This window comes from Haliaeetus albicilla, chromosome 25 (genome assembly GCF_947461875.1).
Source record: "Haliaeetus albicilla chromosome 25, bHalAlb1.1, whole genome shotgun sequence".
NCBI lineage: Eukaryota > Metazoa > Chordata > Aves > Accipitriformes > Accipitridae > Haliaeetus > Haliaeetus albicilla.
Window position 1 is genome coordinate 17,523,935 of NC_091507.1, and position 18,359 is coordinate 17,542,293.

The following is an 18,359-nucleotide window of genomic DNA, read 5'->3' on the forward strand; positions in this document are numbered from 1 at the left end:
CGTGCCAAGCAGCGAACAAAGCTGAACTTTAGCAGTCTCTTGGCTTTCCAGTCGCCTGCCAGCTTCTGAATAGCGGCCGGGGAGACTGACGAGGCACTGTTCGCCTCCTGCTTTGCTGCTCTTTGGCAAGGCAAGGCCGGCCACTGGGACAGTGCCCTCGCGGGCTTATGAAGACATTACTCGCCTTCTTTTAGCCTGGGTTTGAGTGACTCCCTTCATAGCTAGCGGGGCACAGAGGTGGGATTGTGCCGTGGCTGAAAGCTCAGGCTCTGCCGAGGTTGGGGCGCTTGCATCGGGGTCCTTCCTGTTTTTTATGGGCAAGAAGAGTCATTCAGAGCGTCGCTTTTTCCCTTTGAGCATCGAGCGCCTGACCACAATTAAAAAGGGCGAGAGAAGGAAAAAGGGACCCTCGGCTTCCACGGTTTTCCTGCGTGGAGCTGGGAGGTGCAGGGGAGGGACGTGGTGCGGCGGGAGCCGCGGCAAAGCCCGGCTGTGCGGGGGGCGGCCAGCTCTGCCCGCCGGCTGGCTGGCGCGCCGGGGAGGACTCGAAGGTGACAGAGATAAGGCTTGGATCCTAGTAACCCGACTAATAAAAGACTTATTCCAGCCTTAATAAGCTCCTTGGACAGATGGATTCTGTTGGGCAGATGGATTTAATCTGGGAAAATGATTACATGGCTTTTGTACTCATTAGTATTTTTGGTCATGGTATTTATGCATTAATATTCTTGCAGTAGGTTGGGGAAAATAGGGTTGTGTAAACCTGCGCTGCTTTCTGCTTGCAGCAGTGGGGCAAGATGCCTTTACGCTTGTCTTCCCACCCAGTATGTGGTGAACATGTGTGCTTGTCTATATAGACTCTCTGTATTCCCAAGATTCTTGCATGACCGGGATGCAAACTTTTATTTTGATATGACTGTGAAACCCTGTGTCCCCTGAAGGTGCGGCTGTAAGTGATTTTCCAAGCAGGAATATTCTGCCCACAGCTCATGTGCAGCAGCCACCTTTCTGAAGGAGACTTGGCAGCTTTTTGAGATAGTGAGGGAGATCAAAGCTGGGACTGTCCGGTTGTCCTCATGTCCCCGATAACATAATAAGACAGCAGGGTGGACCAGAGGGTAGCTAAATAGCTTCACAGTCTTCATATAACAGAGGAAAGCACTTGCACCAGAGTGGTGCTTGATAGGAGGTGGTTTGAGAATAATTAATGTTAAGAAAGAGGACGCTAATAAGCATCATCTCTTCCTAAGGTTCGTTGAAAGCAAGAAGCTGTAGAAGCACAGAGTAAGAAAGAACATGCTAAACATTTTGTGTTTGGACTTTTTATTTTCATTGACCTAAGTGAGAGGTACTTAATTTTAAGCACTTAATTTTCCCGTTATGGACGAGTGTCATTTACAGCTCTGGACTGGCTGGGGATGTTTGAAATAGCTGGAGCATGATGAAATTTTAAATGAAGTCAGAAACCGAAACTTACAGTGGAAACTTTCTTCATATATTTAATTTACTACCTCCAGAGCTAGTGGAAAAGGGCTGGGGGCAGAGGGAAAGGGAAGAATGATATTCGTGAATTGTTCCGCGACTGTGTGAGTGGGTGTTTTAATGGAAAAAACTAAACAAAAAAAGTTAATTTCACAGGTTTTATAAACCTACTCCACTATAAACTGAAGCGATGTTTGCCAAATATTTATTTTCTTCCTTCTCAGCACTTCGTTCTCCTTTACGTGCCTTACCAAACGCTACCTCTCATGGAGGATTAGCTTGGCGGTTGTGACCCCTGTTTCGCAGACTTTGGAGGAACGGCCATTTGCGGCAGCAGGCAGCGGTGTTGGGGAGATGGCGAGTTCTGTGACCTGCCGTGGAAGTCTGGGCTGGGTGGCTGGCAGTGTGAGGATGCGGGGTCCGGTGATGCCCACCCCGTCGCCTCCCTGATGCAGGATTCCCCCATGGGATGGGTAGCCTCCTGCTTCTGGTGGTTTTCATCGGGAGTGTGCTAAGGCTAAAGTATGAGTATTTAAAATGTTTCTGTGCTTTCTCAGATATACCACGTCCCTTGTTGTTTCCCACGAGTAGACAGGAATAGGTGAGCTGGCTTCTGTTTCTGCCGGTGCCTGGAAACCCCGGGTAGGGGTGTCAGCGGTCCCTCGTTCAGCCCGTTCCTCGTGCTCCCCGCAAGCCATGGGGTGCGATGTGGTAAGCACAGACGGGGCTCTGGCAGCGCCGGGTGCGTGGCCTGGCAGAGCTGGGTGCTCTGCGACTGAAGCACAGGGTGCAGGTTGTGCTGGTGCTTGCCTGGCTTTGCCCCTCCTTGCCATACTAATACGGATTAGTATTAAAATAACATGGGCTTTTGGGTGGAAGGTGTGAATATTCTATGTTCTGATTTTTTGGGGGGTGTCTCCGATGACTTGTTCAGTACTTATATGTCTAGACTTTCTTGATGCTGGAACAAAAAACCCCAACAGAATAAAAGACTCCAGAAATGATGTGCTCGTGTTTCAGGGACCTCAGGGCTGTTGTGGTGAGATGCTCAAGACCCGGTTGCTGTGAGAGAGGGATGGGGTTGTCAAGCAAAGAGCAATTAAAGAGTTCTTCAGGGAACTGATGATCCCAGCTGTGTAATTAAAAATAGTGGCCTGCTGCTGTCAGTGCTGTTTGGGTTTGCAGTTAGAAGCAGAGCTGAGGAGGGCAGCAGGCTGCTGCCCCTCCCAGAGCCCGGCTGTAGGATGCAAAGGCCCTACTTCAAAGCACCAGGCATCCCTGTGCATAGAAAAACTTGGTCTCTCTGTGTTTGATTAGATGCTTCGTGGGTTTCTCTGGAAAAAAAGTGCTAATACAAGTCTTTAGTTAGAAACAAAAAACAACAGTAAAACAATGGCTGTGGAGCAGCATCATTTATACTGGCCGGCAGTGAGTCTGATTTCCCCCCAAGTTACGGAGTTTACTTTTCTTTTTTGCCTTTTTCGTTCACTGCTGTGGGTCTGTCCACCATGCAAGTGGTTTTCCACACTTATATATACTGCATTATATATTGTATTAATAAAGCACCTCCTAGATAAATCCCTTTATTTAGGGGAACTGTCCCCTTGGCTTCTCTCCTTTATCTTTTTAATGATGGTTTTGCTCTGCTTTCTGACTGGTGCCATGAATCATGTGGCTGTTAATAGATCTCTGTCAAGGTCTGCTTGCTCACAGAATTCAGAAAGGGAAAAAATGATTAGATGTCTTGTAGATGAAGAACTGCTGTAGCTGTATTACAGGTTGAAAAAAACAAAAAAAAACCCCAAACCTGCTAGCATGAGGTTATTTTTCTGTGAAGAAAGGTGATTGAAAAGACAATAGAAAAGCAAGTCCAGCATAACTGCAACCCTCCAATTCTTTTAGTCTCATCCAAGTGTGTAAAGGAGTGCAGATGGCATTGGCCTTTCTGACTAACCTTTTCTTTGCTTGCTTGTTATGGTTCTTCAGGGATATTTACATCCTTTGCCTACAGCAAACCAGAATTTGCTTTTCTGGTGAGATTTGAATGACACAAGGGAATTTCTGCCATAGCTTTATTTAAATTCAAAACACCTTCCAATTAGTTGCATGAAGAGGGATCATGTGACTAGTATCCTCTGTTTTGATAGGAAAATTAATATGCTTCCCATATTCAACTTGGAAGGAGCAGTTGCTGGTGTGTTGAGTTGCTGGTACTCAACTGTGATGGATGGTTCAGGGTTGCAGGATAAAGACCTTTGGACTCCTGACTGAATTCCTGCTCTCAACTCGTTGGCAAAGCAACTAAATGAGCTAGCATTTGTGGTTGCCTTTTTAATTCACTTAACGATGCACAAGTGAACTGAAACATGAAGGGCAGCCAGGCACCTCCATGAGTGTTTGCAGATGAGCCATGAGGGGTGATGGTGTGCTGCTGGAAGCACTTTCTTGGTGGCAGCTGGGAAAAGGGGAAGGAGTGCCTGCCCCGCAGTGCTCCAGTTTTATTATCACACAGCTGTGGATGGAGGCAGCTGGAGCTCAGATGCCACTCTGATGTGGAGCAGGCAAAGCATGCATGTTAGGTGGGTTTCAGTGGGTGAATTTTGCTGCAGAGGTGGGGATGGATGGCAGACACCTCGGATGAGAAAGACCTTCAGCTACCACAGTACAACCACCCAGAGCTCGTCTGTCTTGACTTCATTAATAAGTGTGTTTGGGTAATGTTGGTGGAAATGAGAAATTATCCTGACCCCACAAAAATACACAAAACCCAAGTTAGTATGTTGAGTTTCTTTGCTCAGAAGTTATGAACTGGTAGATGTGCAATTATTCTTGCAACAGCTCCTTTTTTGCATCCTCCCTTTGTGTAGCCTAAAACATGGGCAAGCGGAGTGTGATGGTACTTTATCATAACGCCTCTTTGTAGGGAGACTGAATGAAAGCTTGTGTGGATAAAAGAATAGTCTCAGCGGGTCCAAAATTTGGGTCCAAACATTGGATAGCTCCAGCAAAAAGAAAAAGGTTTCTGCTGTAGGTTTTGGGTAGGGGGTGGCGAGGGTTTTTCATTTTTCAGTGATTGTAAATCTGTCTGTCTTTGGCACTCCTTGAAAAGTACTGTTTTTTCACAGCATAGCTGTCATACACTTCTGTTTTCTTCTGGTCTTTTAGAAATAATAATTCTTTAGGCTAATCTTGCTCTGAAGGGTAGGTATGCATTTACTCTCCAAATCTGCTCTGGACTGTACTGGCCAAATCCAAATAATTCCCAGATTTAGTGAGATCAGAATCCCAGCCCCGGGATTCAGCAGTGGGTTACAGGTCATGTGTAAACGTGCCATATATTGGATGGAGCTGGAAGCTGCTCTTTTTGAGATGCCTGTGCTTGACATTGGTAAACTCTTTACCCCCCGACCCCTGTTGGCTGTTTCAGAGATGACTGTACATTATCGCTCTCCTTGGAGATTATTTACAGTGGTTTAAGCTATGCTGATGGCCAGAAGTTGAGGCTGTCAGTAAAGTGTATTATTTGGTGTGCCTTTGTAGCTTAAAAATAAATAAAAATAAATATTTTTTTATCGTAGCCTGTATTCTTGGGAACTGCATGCACACTTTAACCAGTCCTTGGAAACACCTTGTGGCAGGCACTACTGAGTAAATACTATAATCTCTGTTAAAAAGTAGCAATTTTAGTCTCTTATTCCTTCTCCCTTATATTTCTCTTCCCAATGTCCATTCAGCTTGGTTGCTTGGGAGCATGCCTTTAGGATGGTGTGTGTAGAAGGCTGCTGTATGAAGAGTTATCTTTAGTTTTAGCTGGATGTGCTAGGGCATTGATATGAAGGAAAATACAGGTGTGCTCTCAAGTTTACATTCACAAATTGTTTCATTGACTAGGGGCCTAAAGGGACAAATTATTCCAATTTATTTATTACATATTTGTAATCCTAGATTTGAAGAGTTTCCTGTTTAAATTAGATGCATCGCAAATGGGAGAAACCTGCATGCGGTTTATTTTACGTACCGAAGAACTAGAAATGGTTGGGTTTGGATTAATTAGAGCTAGCAGTAATAAATTGTTTTACCCATAGCTCTCAGACTTCGTCTTGAAGAGCAGATTCATCACTGTGATTGGAGGTGACATGAGAACTGAGTCATATACTCAGCGCCATCCAACACTTGCATACAATACATTTTAATTACTTTTATATTTGGAATAAAAGCCCATCTCATGAAGACCTTTATTTTTATGCTAAGAGCATGTTTTGTGTTTTTATAGTAAGACTGCATTTTTGGTGATTGCTGCATGGCATTTTAAGGTAGTTTTTAATGAGGATTTTTTTCTACAGAAGCTTTGCTTTATATTTTTATTTTAAAAATTTAGTGTCTTTTACTTGTAGAGTAATCTAAGAAATATTAAACTGAGAGGTAGTTTGCCTTGTCTTTTTTATGCGGTGTCCTTATGCCCTATCTCGGTTTTGAACAATGTTACCTTTGGGTACACGATGAAGTCGATGACAGGTTGATGAAGTATGACGACAAAGTCAGGCTTAATTTTAGTAATTTTATACTCAGAAAGTTCACTAAGTTCTTTTACAGTCTGATTTAAATGCATCTGTTAGTTGCTTAACCCATGTTTGAAGTGGAAGGAGGAAACGTTTGAGCAGGGCAGAACGTGTAATCATGGAAAGGGAATAACAGCTTGTGATTATAGAATTGAAACTACTGGTGAGAATTTTTATAGTGGCGTGTAGTTTATATAACTAGCTGAATTAAAATTTAACCATGTGTGAATATCTTTCCTCTTATGGAATATGTTTACTTAAAAAAAAAGAAAACAAAACCCAAGGAATCTAGCAATTACATGGAGTGCATTGCATTTGATATGTCACCAGTCTTTCGCTAACAGTATTTTAAAATATGAATGTAATCTTAATGCATACATAATTCTCTCCTATTTCCACTTGTTTGATTTGGACTGCAAGAACAGACCAGCAGCTAATATCTGTGTTTATCAATACTTGCTTCCACATCGGCACCTCCTCAGGGAAGAGCTTTTGCTTTCAGATGTTTCAAAAGAACTTTTCTAAGCTCAGAGCTGAGCTCTGCTGCCAGAAGCTGGCAGGCTGGCTGGTCCTGAGGGGGATGGAGGACCGTTTTAATTTACCTGCTGCTTCTTCCATAAGGAAGAAGATATCTGAAAAGGGGAGGGGAGCGTCGGGGGGCGGGAGGGGGAATCTGCTTTTTCCATTGAGCTGTACAACTCCACTTAGCCACCTTGATACTAAATCCCGATAAAGAGAAACCAGGAACTTTTTCCTTTGCTTAGTTGCTTTCTGTCAGCATTATATCCTCTCAGCTGCACTTAGTGCTGGGTCCTACTTTATAAGATGCCAGTGAGCTGCCACTCTTGATGTAAAAGCTTGTTTCCAAGAACTTAAGCTTTTTCTACACAAAAATCTAAGTATATTTGGACTAGCCTAAGAGCTTCCATGTGGGATCAGACTAGAGGTCTGTAATGCCTAGGCTGCTGTCTCCAATACTTGGCAGTGATGGAGAAAAGGATTAAAAATATATATACAAAGAGAGAGAACTCCCATAGGATATACCAACCTTTGGCAGCTGATGGTGCGTGTGTGGGGTGGGCGCTTTTTTTTTTTTTTTTTGACCAAGCTTGCACCCAGTTCATCCATGCTTAATAGCCCTTATGGTATAAACCATGTTTCCACCTTTGGCTTCAGTGGCATCCTGTGGGAAGGAGTCTGGCTGTGTGAAAAAGTACTGGTTGAACTTGCTGCTCGATAAACAGTGGTAGAAGCACAGTGGCGTGGCTCTTCTGGGTGGATTTCTCCGCCTGGGGAGGAGCACCCAAGAGCCATCTGCAGCTGGCACAGCCTCATCTTTCCTGCCGTTCATCTCCCCTCATTTCAAGATAGCAAAGTTACACCTACACCTCGGCAGCTTGGTGACCTGTGGGTTGCGTTGCAGGCGCTCGCAGCCCGCTTCCATCTGCCAGGCGTAATTAATGATACGTGTGTGTCTGTCTATTAGAGTATCAGGCTAGTGTAAACAGTTCTTTTTCCTTTGGAAACACGGCTGCTCAAAAGCATGCTATCACCAAATTGGTATTTGTTTTAATCTACAAGTTGGAGAAATATGTTTTTCTGCTTTAGTAGGCTGTCATGAGGGGTCTGTTAAGTCAGGCCCGAAGCTTGCTGTCTCCTTGCAGTCTCAGCTGGGACTCCCTTCCAAAACTGCTACAAATCCCATTTTTGCTGAAACGCTTACACATGTTCTGCAGTTAAAAGAAGAGTACTTTAGGTGAAAATTTGTCTGTTAACAGCGAATTTGGGGCTTAAGTAACTAAGTTATTTCAGCTTTAAAAATGTTCTTTTTAGCTGTGAAAGAGATTGCGTTCCTGAATTTCTGCAGTTCCTTTTGCACTTCTCAACGAAGCATAGGACGAGTTTTATGAAGAATCAAAGCAAGTTTTAGGCATTGCTTGCCACATAGTGTTTGTTGGGTATAGTTTCTCAGCTGTAGGGTTTGTCTGCTGTAATTTTCTAATTTGGCTCTCCAGCCTGTATTCTAAGTTTGCTTGTAGATCTACTTTCAAATTTTCATGTATGGAGTTTGGTGCTTTAAACCGTTCTTACCCTTTGTTATATATAGAAGGAGGGAAGAACGAAGCAAAAATTGCACAAAGAAACATTTCATGGTATGTTCTTATATATGCAAACTCAGATGTTCATCAGATCAGTAGGAGCAGGACTTTTTCTAATTATGGTGTCCACCAAGAAATAGCTCAGCAATTTTGAATAGCCCAGGAAGACAGGAACAAAAGGATGTGACTCATGCAGTGTATGTCTTCCAGGGAGACCAATGAAAATGTGAAGAAAGACTGTGAAATTTTGTGTATGTTGTTTTTGGCATCTGTTTGGACCTGCAAAAAACTCCCATTTTTATAAGGAAAAATGCTTTCGGATATCTGCTTCTGTCTTTAAATATTTCCAGCAGCTTCAGAAACCAGCATTTTGCTGAAAAAAAGTTTGGATTATGACTTCTTTGTTGGTAAAGAGTGAGAATTATTATGATTTATGGTAATAAATATTTTCAGAATATAATAATCTGAAATGAAATATGGAATGCATTGAAGGTTTTCCAAAATATGGAATACATTTTTCATATTTTGCAGAGAGTACGTAATCTTTTTTTTTTTTCCAGGATGGAGATTATTAAAAAAAGGATTTTTTTCCACACCAGCAGTTGGTGACATAGTTTGCCGAGCATGCAGTATATAAACAGATGAAAGCTATTTTTGATGTGTCATTGTCTCAGCAAGATGGGAATTGGCAGCACCGATGAAATGACAAGTACTTGGCGATGTCGACTTTACCACATGGCTGTCAGTCTAGCGATTAAAAAGAACTGGCAGGCGAGGATTGCTGTGGTTTAAGCAGAGGAGCTGATTTTCTACTTTAGAGCCTGATTCTGCACATTTTGACTCATTTTGTAGTTGTGAAATCAGGTGACTTGGCTCCAGTGAGGCAGGGGTTGCTTGAGCATCTTGCAGGATCGAGCTCCTCAGGACCAGGTCTGCTCCGCTGCAGACCCTCCTGTTGTGCTGCAGGGCTTGCTAGCACGCACGGATGCACGGACACACGGACAGACATGCGCACGCTCGCTGTCAGGGTGTTGCTTTTTGAGCCAGAAGGGTTCAGGCCTTGTATTGATCCTTGTGCAAAAATCCTCCGTGCACCTTTCGGCTCTGAACTCTGCATTGAAGTCGTATTTGCTTTTCGAAGCATTGCTTGTAGTTAGCGTTGGAGTAAGAAGGATAAGTTGTTTTTTGCTGTTTCCTCTGAAATGGGGATCTAAAATAACTGACTGTCCTCTTCAAGGAGAGATTTCATCCCTTAAATTAGCAAGTTAGCTGAACACCATTAATGAAGAGCTTGATCGGTTGATTGATACAGGGGGGCAGACAACTTGCCTAAATTTAGGCATTTTCTCTCGCGGTGGGTGGGGGCGTATGTGCCCCAGCCTTGTCACTTTTTGTGGCACGAAGGGGTAACACTGTTGCATAAAAGGTTTGGTCTTTTTTTTTACTTTAGTGTCACAGTTTAAAGGCTAATTGGAAGGATACTTGTAGGCTGCGAGAAATGCTTAAAGGGCTCCTTGTGGATGGCCCAGCAAAGGCCCTTTGTTCGGTGTGCAGGCTCCGGCTCGCCTCACGTGACGGCAGCGAGGGGATAAATAACGACAAGACATGTGCAAAGCAAAGGATTAACTTATCTTTACAGCCCCCACCCTCATCCTGCTGTGGGCCCTTGGCTCATTTTTGTTGTTGAGCGGGATCCAGTTCTCTCTTCTGCAGTTAAATTCGGCACGGGGCAGGGGGGAAGGAGAAGGGAGGAATCTCCATCCCAGTTAAGATGAAGTTGCCAATGACTTAATGCTGCAGAAAGGGCAGTTCTCCAGACGTCTTTAGGAGTTTAATGAGCGTAGCTGATGGTTTGGTTAGGGCTTTTCTTCCCTTTTTTGACAGATTGCTGATACCCATCCAGGAAACCTAAATGCAAAAATCATTCATGGCTGCAGCGTTGTCCTCCTCTGTCTCCCTGGGTCCAGGCATGGGAGCAGCCATGGGTGGGCTGTCAGCGGACATCGGTGGGAACTGGGTTTTCTGTCCCGGCAAGGTGCTGCACGCCGGTCCTGGTCACAGCCCCGCTTTCTGTTGACAGGGATCTACCTCTGCCAGCAGATACCTGGGTGATTGATGCTGGTGCCTGGGTTTCCGAGGAGCGTGCTCCTACCTCTGCATGAGCCATCTGTCTTTAATGACCTCTCCAGTGGGGTTGGGTGTTCCCCCCCCCCTCGGCAGACAGGAAAATTTTCAGTATTGGGCCTGCCGGCTTCATGTTACAAATCCTCTCAGCTGGCTACTCATTTTATTGGCCATTTTTCTGACCACCTTGTACCGGCTGTAGGGAAGGGGAGAAAGCCGCTCTCGGGGGCTGAGGCTCGACTGCTGCCTCTGCATTTTTAGCCTTTCCTACTTCTCCTCCTGTTTTTCAAGCTCAGTTTTAAGTCTCAGTTGCCAAATGCATGAAACGAGATGGCTAGACCTATTAAAACTTGAACTCCTTTTAACATTTTAAACTTCGCAGAACTGTATTAAGGGATTTAAAGCCTCATGGCCATTTCAGAAGTGCAGCAGGTATTAATTCCCTGAGCTCCATCATTAATCTTTACGGAGAGAGCTGGACCACTGTATGTTTTTGACCCACGTTCCCTATATCTGATGAAAGGAAGAGGACGTAAAATAGAACTTAACAGTTATTTAGTGCAGATTTTTTTGGCTTTGTTTTGTGGGGGCATCAGGAAAGAAATGGGGGGTGGCACAGAGTTACCAGAAACTTTTGAACTCTTTTGGCGGCTGGGAACAATACGTATGTGAAGGAAGTGCGAATTCTTGGCATCACTGGTCTCAGGCTGGCAATCAGCAGAGCTTACAGTGCCTTCAAAAAGCTGTGAAAACACATGCTTTAGGTTATGCATGGCTTTTTTTTTTTTTTTTTTTTTTTAATCCTTTTTCTAGGAGTTTAGGACATGTCTTTGTTTTAAGGAAAAAATGAGTACGAAGCAGTGATTAGCCTTTCCTGTGTTGCATACTTAACCAGATATTATGTAGAGTTCCTAGTTACTGCCTTTTTATTCAAATGCGAGATCCAACCTCTCCTGCCTCTGGCCTACAAGTTTTCCAGGCCTTTGAAAGGTAGCACTATTTCAGGTACAAGTTGGACTTTCTGCCATGCTCCCTTGTGGAGTATTGTGGTTATTTTGCTCGGCACATCCATCTTCTCCGGGTCGCTGGGCTTCAGGGAGGTCCTGAGCTCGCGCAGCTCTGCGCATCCTCACAAGGGGTTAGGTCTGCCACAGGTTTTGAAGAAAACAGGCTCTTTCACAGCTTTTTTATACTGAAGTTTAGGCAGAACTTCTTGCAACTTAGGCTTTCAAAGCTTTCGGTTCTTATGGGAAGGTTTATGTTTTGGGGAAGAAAGCAGGCTGCTGACCCTGGATGTTTTATAGGAGTGCCATCAGAAGAGAAAATCCTCTCTGCAATCGTTAGCATCTGATGTTGCCAGTCGTTACCAATGCAATATTACACATTATTATCCCTTGGTGCCCTGTAGCTCATTACCGAAAAATGCCACTGTTTGGTCCCTGATGCCGGTGGGGGGCTTGAAATAGCTCCCGGTGGTCCTTCCCCCCCCCCTTCCATCTATTGCCCCCATCGCAGAGCACTGCCGAATTCAGCAGCTGTGTGGTTGCCGGCGTCCAGAGGAGGTCTGGAGAGGCAGCTGTGTTCAGGGCAGGACCCCGAGGGGCAGCAGCAAGCTGTGTTTTCTCCTCTGGCTGCCCCAACCCGGTGTTAGGGAGACCTTGGCTTTCATTATGGGTGAATTGCAGTAAACGTGCTCTTTTCACCGCTGCCCTCATGTTGTTAGAGGAGCACATTTGTGCCAGATAAAATACCTGGTTTTGGAGGGGCGTGGAGGAGGCAGACAGAAGGAAGGGATTTTTTGTGTGTGTGCGTGGCTTGGACAAGAAATCTTTGAGTCTCTCATGTAGGTTTCTAAATTAATTCCCGGGGGTGTGAGGCCTGCAGCTGAAACTTTCAGGCGTGAGAAGTGTGACTATTCACGTGCCCTCTTTTTTTGGGAGGGCTTAAAGAAACTTGTCTTTTTGGAGTGCACACAGTATCTTCTGTCTTCTGAAAATCACTGACAGCTTCTTTTTTTTTTTTTTTTTTTTTAACCTTTGAAGTAACATTGAGTGTCACCATTTAATCTTCTGCAGTGCTGATGCTGACAAAATGCCATTGCTAGTGTGATACCGTTTCCACTGCTGCACGCAGAGGCAGCGAGGTTTTGGGGCATGCTCAAGGTGAGGGCAGCACCTTGCTCTCTAAGTTTCCCACCCTTCCTTCTGTGCTCTTGCTGGGCGACATGGCTTGTCCTTCTGGGCTTTACCCCTCCTGCCACGGAAGATGAAGCTGGCAGAGGTTTTGGGATGCCCTGAAGGGCAGCAGAAGCCAGGAGGGGTGGGTAGCAAAAAGCAGACACTTACGGTTCGCCCCTGGGTACCCACCTGGTAGTCCCAAGGCCCTGGTGTCCTGCGATGCTCTGGCATCGCCTCCAGCAAGGTTGCTGATGGTGCTGTGGTATCAACACATCTCCCATTGCACGTCTCCCATTGCGCTTGCAGTCACTGCTCTGTCTTGAAAATACCAGACTTCTTCCCCTGACTTAAGCAAATGTCAGGCCTTGTTACTAATCAGTTTATTCTCCCCCCCCCACCTCCTGTGAGAAGTCCCTGTGCTAGCTTTAAGAAGTGGATCAACACTTGATATTTCATTCCTGTAAACATGGTACTCCCATGTACTGACTTACAAATCCCATTGAAGCTCTTTATGCTGTTCTTTGGTCTTGGAATATTTCAGATAGGCTCCCATTGTCTGTGGCAACATGCTTATTTATTTACTTACTTATCCAGGGTGCCCTTTGGCCGGCTGAAGGGCTTCAGTCATTTTTGGCTGCACTTTGGTAGGTCTTTTAAGTGTGGTTAGCAAGCATGCTTAAGCACGGTTTAAAATTCTTACGGCTGAGCAAAATTACAGCATGCTTCTGCCAGCATTGTGGTGGGAGCCAACTGGTGTCGGGGCTGTCTGAAAAAACATGCTTTGAGATGAGGGAGAGCTGCGGCAGAGACAGGGATGCTCGGCCGGGCTGACCTGTGTTACAACCTGGGTTGGCCGCAGCCACATCCAAGCCCCGCTTGAGCCTGCCGGCCTTTTGTGCCATAGATAGTTGCCAAGAGCTGCCCTGCCTTCCTTTGGGGGAAGGAGGCTTTGGAGATGAGACACAAGTTGATGGAGGTTGATGGTCGATGGAGAAGAGGCAGGAGAAAGGAGCAGAGGGGCTTCGGCATTGCTGAGCGGAGTGTGATTCACAGCGCTGGGCGCAAGCTGGGGCAGGAATAATCTGTATTCGTCTCTGTCATCCTGTGCTTTCAGTAGGCGCTTTCCATAAGTGTTTTTTATAATAGCAGGTTAACCTTCCTGAGGGGAAAAAAATTGCTTAGCGGTTTAAGAGTAAAAGTCTGGCTATTGTAAAAGAAAATATGTTTGTAGCGCAAATGGGTAATTATCTCCCGGAGTGTGGTCTTATCTATTCTCTATTCTCAAAGGATCTGGTGATACCATCTCAGTGGCATTTCCTCAGGAAAGTTTGTCGCTCAGATCCCCGACGCCACCCTGGCCCTGCTGGTAACGCCAGCCCCGAGCCGCTGGGAAGGGAGGGGGAGAAGGGAGGGCCAAACGGGCATGTTTTCCCAGGGAGACGGGAGACAAAACAGGATTCCTTGCCCCCTTCACCTCCACCTCGCTCCATTGAGCCAGTCAGGCATAATAGGGTATAAGCGGAGGTTTGCGCACGCCTCTGCCGGGGCAGCGAGCCGTCGCGTTCATGCGTATGCAGCGTGCTAATCTAATGCATGTGATCACGTCTCCTTTCAGTATCTGGCCTAAGTTACTTAACAACCAGCGGATTAACCTTAGGAAGATTTCCTTTGGCTTGAGGGGGAAGCCTGTTCTTTTCTCCCTGAACAGGGGACTCGAGCCTTATGTAAGAGACCGAAGGTATTGACCACAGTCCTTAAGTGTGGGACGCATGGCACTGTTTTGTGTTGCTGGGATTTTTTAAAGTGTAAGTCATTTGAAGGGGTTTTGGACTTTTTTTTCTTTTCCTCCCAGGCAAGATGGGTCAGCTGCAAACTGTATTAAGGAAATTACGCATGACATCTTCCCTTGCCCCCACATCAGCAATTTCTATGTGCATGTTTGTGTGTATATATATGCACACATATATGCATATACAGATGTACAATCCATTCATATAAGTCAATCCACTCGTATAAAAGAGTCTCAGGAGATCATCCAGTCCGGTGCCCCAAGAGTGGATCACTTTGGTCCGTCAGGCTGTTCCTGATGGGTATTTTGTGTAGCCCGTGGTCTCATGGTGCCACATCCTCAGGCAACCTATTTCCACGTGCCACTAGCTCTCACTGTTGAGGGTTTTCCTAGTGCCAAACCTGAATCTTTCCCGGTCAGTCCTTGATTTCTGGAGTTATCCACTGTCAATAAGGAGGACCCTGTAGTCTGTAGCAGCAGGCCTTCTGATAGCCAGCTGATAAATGAAAGCCAGCAGGAGTTCGTGTTTTATCCTCAGAAGAGACACTGGTTTTGGTAGAAATGCTGCCCTCATTCACCCCCTTTTCAGGAAGCCCTGACCCTGCCCGCTTGCTTGCTGACAGCAGGCTCTCCACCTCCCAGCACAGCAACGCTGGTTTTGCCTCCGAGCAATGGATGCTCATTTTCTTTTCCTTCACCTTCTCCTTGATGCTGCAAAGAAGCGATTGGAGTTTTCTGCCGATTTAGCTCTCTGAACTGGCGGCTGCTGCTGCTGCTCTGTCTGAGCCTGGGGGCCAGAGGTGCGGGGAGGGGAGCCGTCAGGCGCCTGCTCCGGGCGGCAGCAGCTCACCCTTAGATTGGTTTTTAGCCATATCCCCAAGTCACATCGACAGACATCTGCTCAGGTCTCGTCTGAGTGAGGTGTTAACCGCTGGCACAGTGGCGGTGGGGCGAAACACAAGTATAAGCTGTGACTTGCAGCAGTACGGTCTGCCCAAGGTAGATGGGCTTATAGAATCGTAGAGTGGTTTGGCTTGGAAGGGACCTTGAAGATCATCGAATTCCAACCCCCCTGCCATGGGCAGGGACACCTTCAGCGAGGGACTCACGAGGTGCTGGTGCACATAACGTGGGCTTCCCATCCCACCTGCTTCCACACCCTGCTTTCTACTTACGTTCTCAGATGCTTTCTTCCCCTTGGCTTTTGCCCATTTTTTGCCTGTTCCCTCTTGCTCATGTAGCGGCTTCCCTGCTTTGCCTCCTTTACCTCCAAACAGGGACGGGAATTAATTTCGTGCAACTTGGCTGAAGCTGCAAACAAAACAACCTTCTCCTAAACACCCACTTTTTTTGGTGGGCGAGGCAGTAAACGTCTTTGAAAGAGCATTTTCACCACTCTTGCTTTCCTCTCTGGGGATCAATACTTTTTTTTTTCCAAACCTGCTTTTGATGATTACTGAAAGTGATCAAATCACCCATGACTTTTTAGAAGTGATCCTGTATGTTTAGAGAAGTAACTCCTGGCAAACTAGACCTTTTGGTTTCCTTATGCATTAAAAAAGGTGACTTGCTCTTCCCATAAACAGCACCAACCTTTCTATTTCGCCAGCTTTAGCTGAAAGCATGAAGTCAAGCTAGGAAAAATAGTCCTGCATTCATCTGGCTAATGTGAGAGAGCCTGCTTTCATAGAGGCATGTTTTGAAAAGGCTTAAGTTACTCTTATGTTGTCCTCAGAAAACAGAATTTGTTTTCATAGCTGAGGACAGAATAAATGGATTTCTTTAAATGACAGTATTTTTAGTAAAAATGTGGGGAGCAGAGTAGTATTAAAATTGTTTGCAGCTGAGATAACATTTTATTTTATTTACTTATCTGTTTTTTTTACTGGTCAAGAACTAGCACAAGGCATTGTCATTGCATGAGCACAGCAAAGAGGCAAGGTGCTCATTGCTGTTCTCCAAGAAAGGGACAAGAGCTGGAGAAGCTCCACTTCGCTGGTGACCTCCTGTACTTTATTAGCAGCCTATGATCTAATCTGCTCGCTCTTCTTGGTGACATGGTTTTCTTTCTCCTTACCTTGTTACAAGATCAGCAGTTCATCCATCTATCTTTGAAGTCCATAGATGTGGTAACAGAAGCAAAAGTCATGGGACCAGGAGTCTGCCTCAGCCTTTCCAAATTACTTCTCAGTTCCTTGGCACCTCACTGAATAACCCCTGAGACATGCCTGGGGAAAGGTAGATATTTTTCTCCTCCTGACAGGGTTCATCACAGCTCCAGTCATACAGCACAGTGGTAGTTAATTGTGAAGCCGTGCTGAAAGTGATGTCCTTGGCAGCAGTAAGTTTTTCTTGTTGAACTCCTTGGCATGGAAGTGGCTTTTAGCAACCCAGTACTCATGATCCTACTTCCTTAATTTATAAATATTAAATTAGAAGAATTAAATGTCTTCTGATTTTAGTCTTTAAGCTAATGAAAGTGAAGTAAATCATGGTTATGGATGAACTGCTATGTAAACTTGCTGCTGTAAAATACCCTGCCAAGTGGAATACTATAACAAAGTAAATCCTCTAAGCCCAAAGCTTAATTATTGATTTGATTTAGGCATATATACAAATGCTAAGAAAATACTATAAATTTGGGTTCTAGTGTAAGTTGTAATTCAAGTTGTAAAACAGTTTCCATTATGAGCCTCAGATTGGAGACCCTCAAACTAACTGATTTTTTTTTTTTTTCTTTCTTCCCTGTTTTGGCTGAAAGTTTGCATCTGGCTCATTCTCCCTAGAGATTGCTTTGAATGTTTGTGCTCTGTGGTTTTGTTTGGGCCTTGGAAATCAGGAGAGTGATGGGAGGAATTAGTTCCCCTCATCTGATTAAATTCTGTCATTTCTTTTATAGTGGACTGTAGCAAATGCTTGAAACTAGAGGAGAAATTGGCATTAGGGAGATATTGATGGCTCTTGAGACGTGGAAACATTTCTGTATTGGTAGAGCAGTCCTTCAGTGGCAGAGTGCCCTGAGAAACTGCCTCCAACAGCACCTCACAATATTTTCTTAAAACCAAGAGTGTAAATAGTATCATAGACCCTATAGGTTAGAACTGTGGCAATTCTGACAAAATCACATTTATGGGGAGACATAGCATGGTTGATAAACGTGGTCAAAATTTGGGCACAAAAAACCTCCTTTGAGCCCTGAAACAGGAGGACCAAACTTCAAGCTAAATGCAAGTTGAGTTGTTTCAATATAAATTTCTGTCTAAGAAGTGAGCTTTTTTGGTTTTGGTGTATTTTGGCGGGGGTGTGTGTTTTGTTTTTGTGGTTTTTAATACATTTTTTTTAATTGCGTGGCCTCTTTTTGAATACCACAGCTGCATTTTGACCACTTTAGAGAACTTTTTAGTAATCCTTAGCAGCACCCTAGGGTTTTCCCTTCCAGCTTACCAAGTGGCTGGGAACTTGGAGGGCCTGAGCGTTAGACACCATGCAGCCAGGTGAAAGAGCTGCATTTGCTGCAATCATCGTTCAGGCCAGGCCTTTTCCATACCTAATTGGGACAGGATTAAACTCTTGGAGTATTTGCTGTCCAGGATAGCCTGGGTGCACATGCTTTCCTGAATGAGGACATCAGCTCGTAAGCCGTTTGGGCTAAGCGGTTAGCCTATGTGGGTGTTTGAACAGTATCTAACACAATGCCACTTTGGTCACGATTTGAGGCCACTGAGTGGTACTGCAGTAGAAATGAGAAATAAATTGTCGCTGAGCCGCGCTCCCACGCTGAGCCTGTGTAAATCCATTCAGTCCCAACAGGCTGTTGTTGCAACTTTAATTAGCGTTCGGCGTGAGCATCCCCCAGTACCCAGACCACGTCGGTAGCTGGTGGAGAGGCTGCAGCCTTATCTCTTCCCACTTTCTTTGCAGAATTAGCTCTCCATTTTCCTCATGCTCTTAACTGAAGAGTTCCCGTTGAGTTCCCATTGCATTTGGTCCCTGTGTACTCCCCCCCTGCGCATCAGTGTATGCCTGCCCGAACTCTGGGGACGCTGGGAGCTCCGCTCATCCACCGGGAGCACGGGTCCTTAGGGAAGGGCTTCGGCTTCTAGTGCTTCACGCCACTAGGTCGAGTCCT

At 45.2% G+C, this 18,359-nt stretch overlaps 1 protein-coding gene across 9 annotated transcripts in view; it reads left to right on the forward strand.

Annotated features, from left to right (window-relative positions):
• MAP4K4 (mitogen-activated protein kinase kinase kinase kinase 4) overlaps positions 1-18,359 on the forward strand; it is a 383,820-nt gene that overhangs the window by 252,321 nt on the left and 113,140 nt on the right. The gene's annotated exons all lie outside the window — the stretch shown is intronic.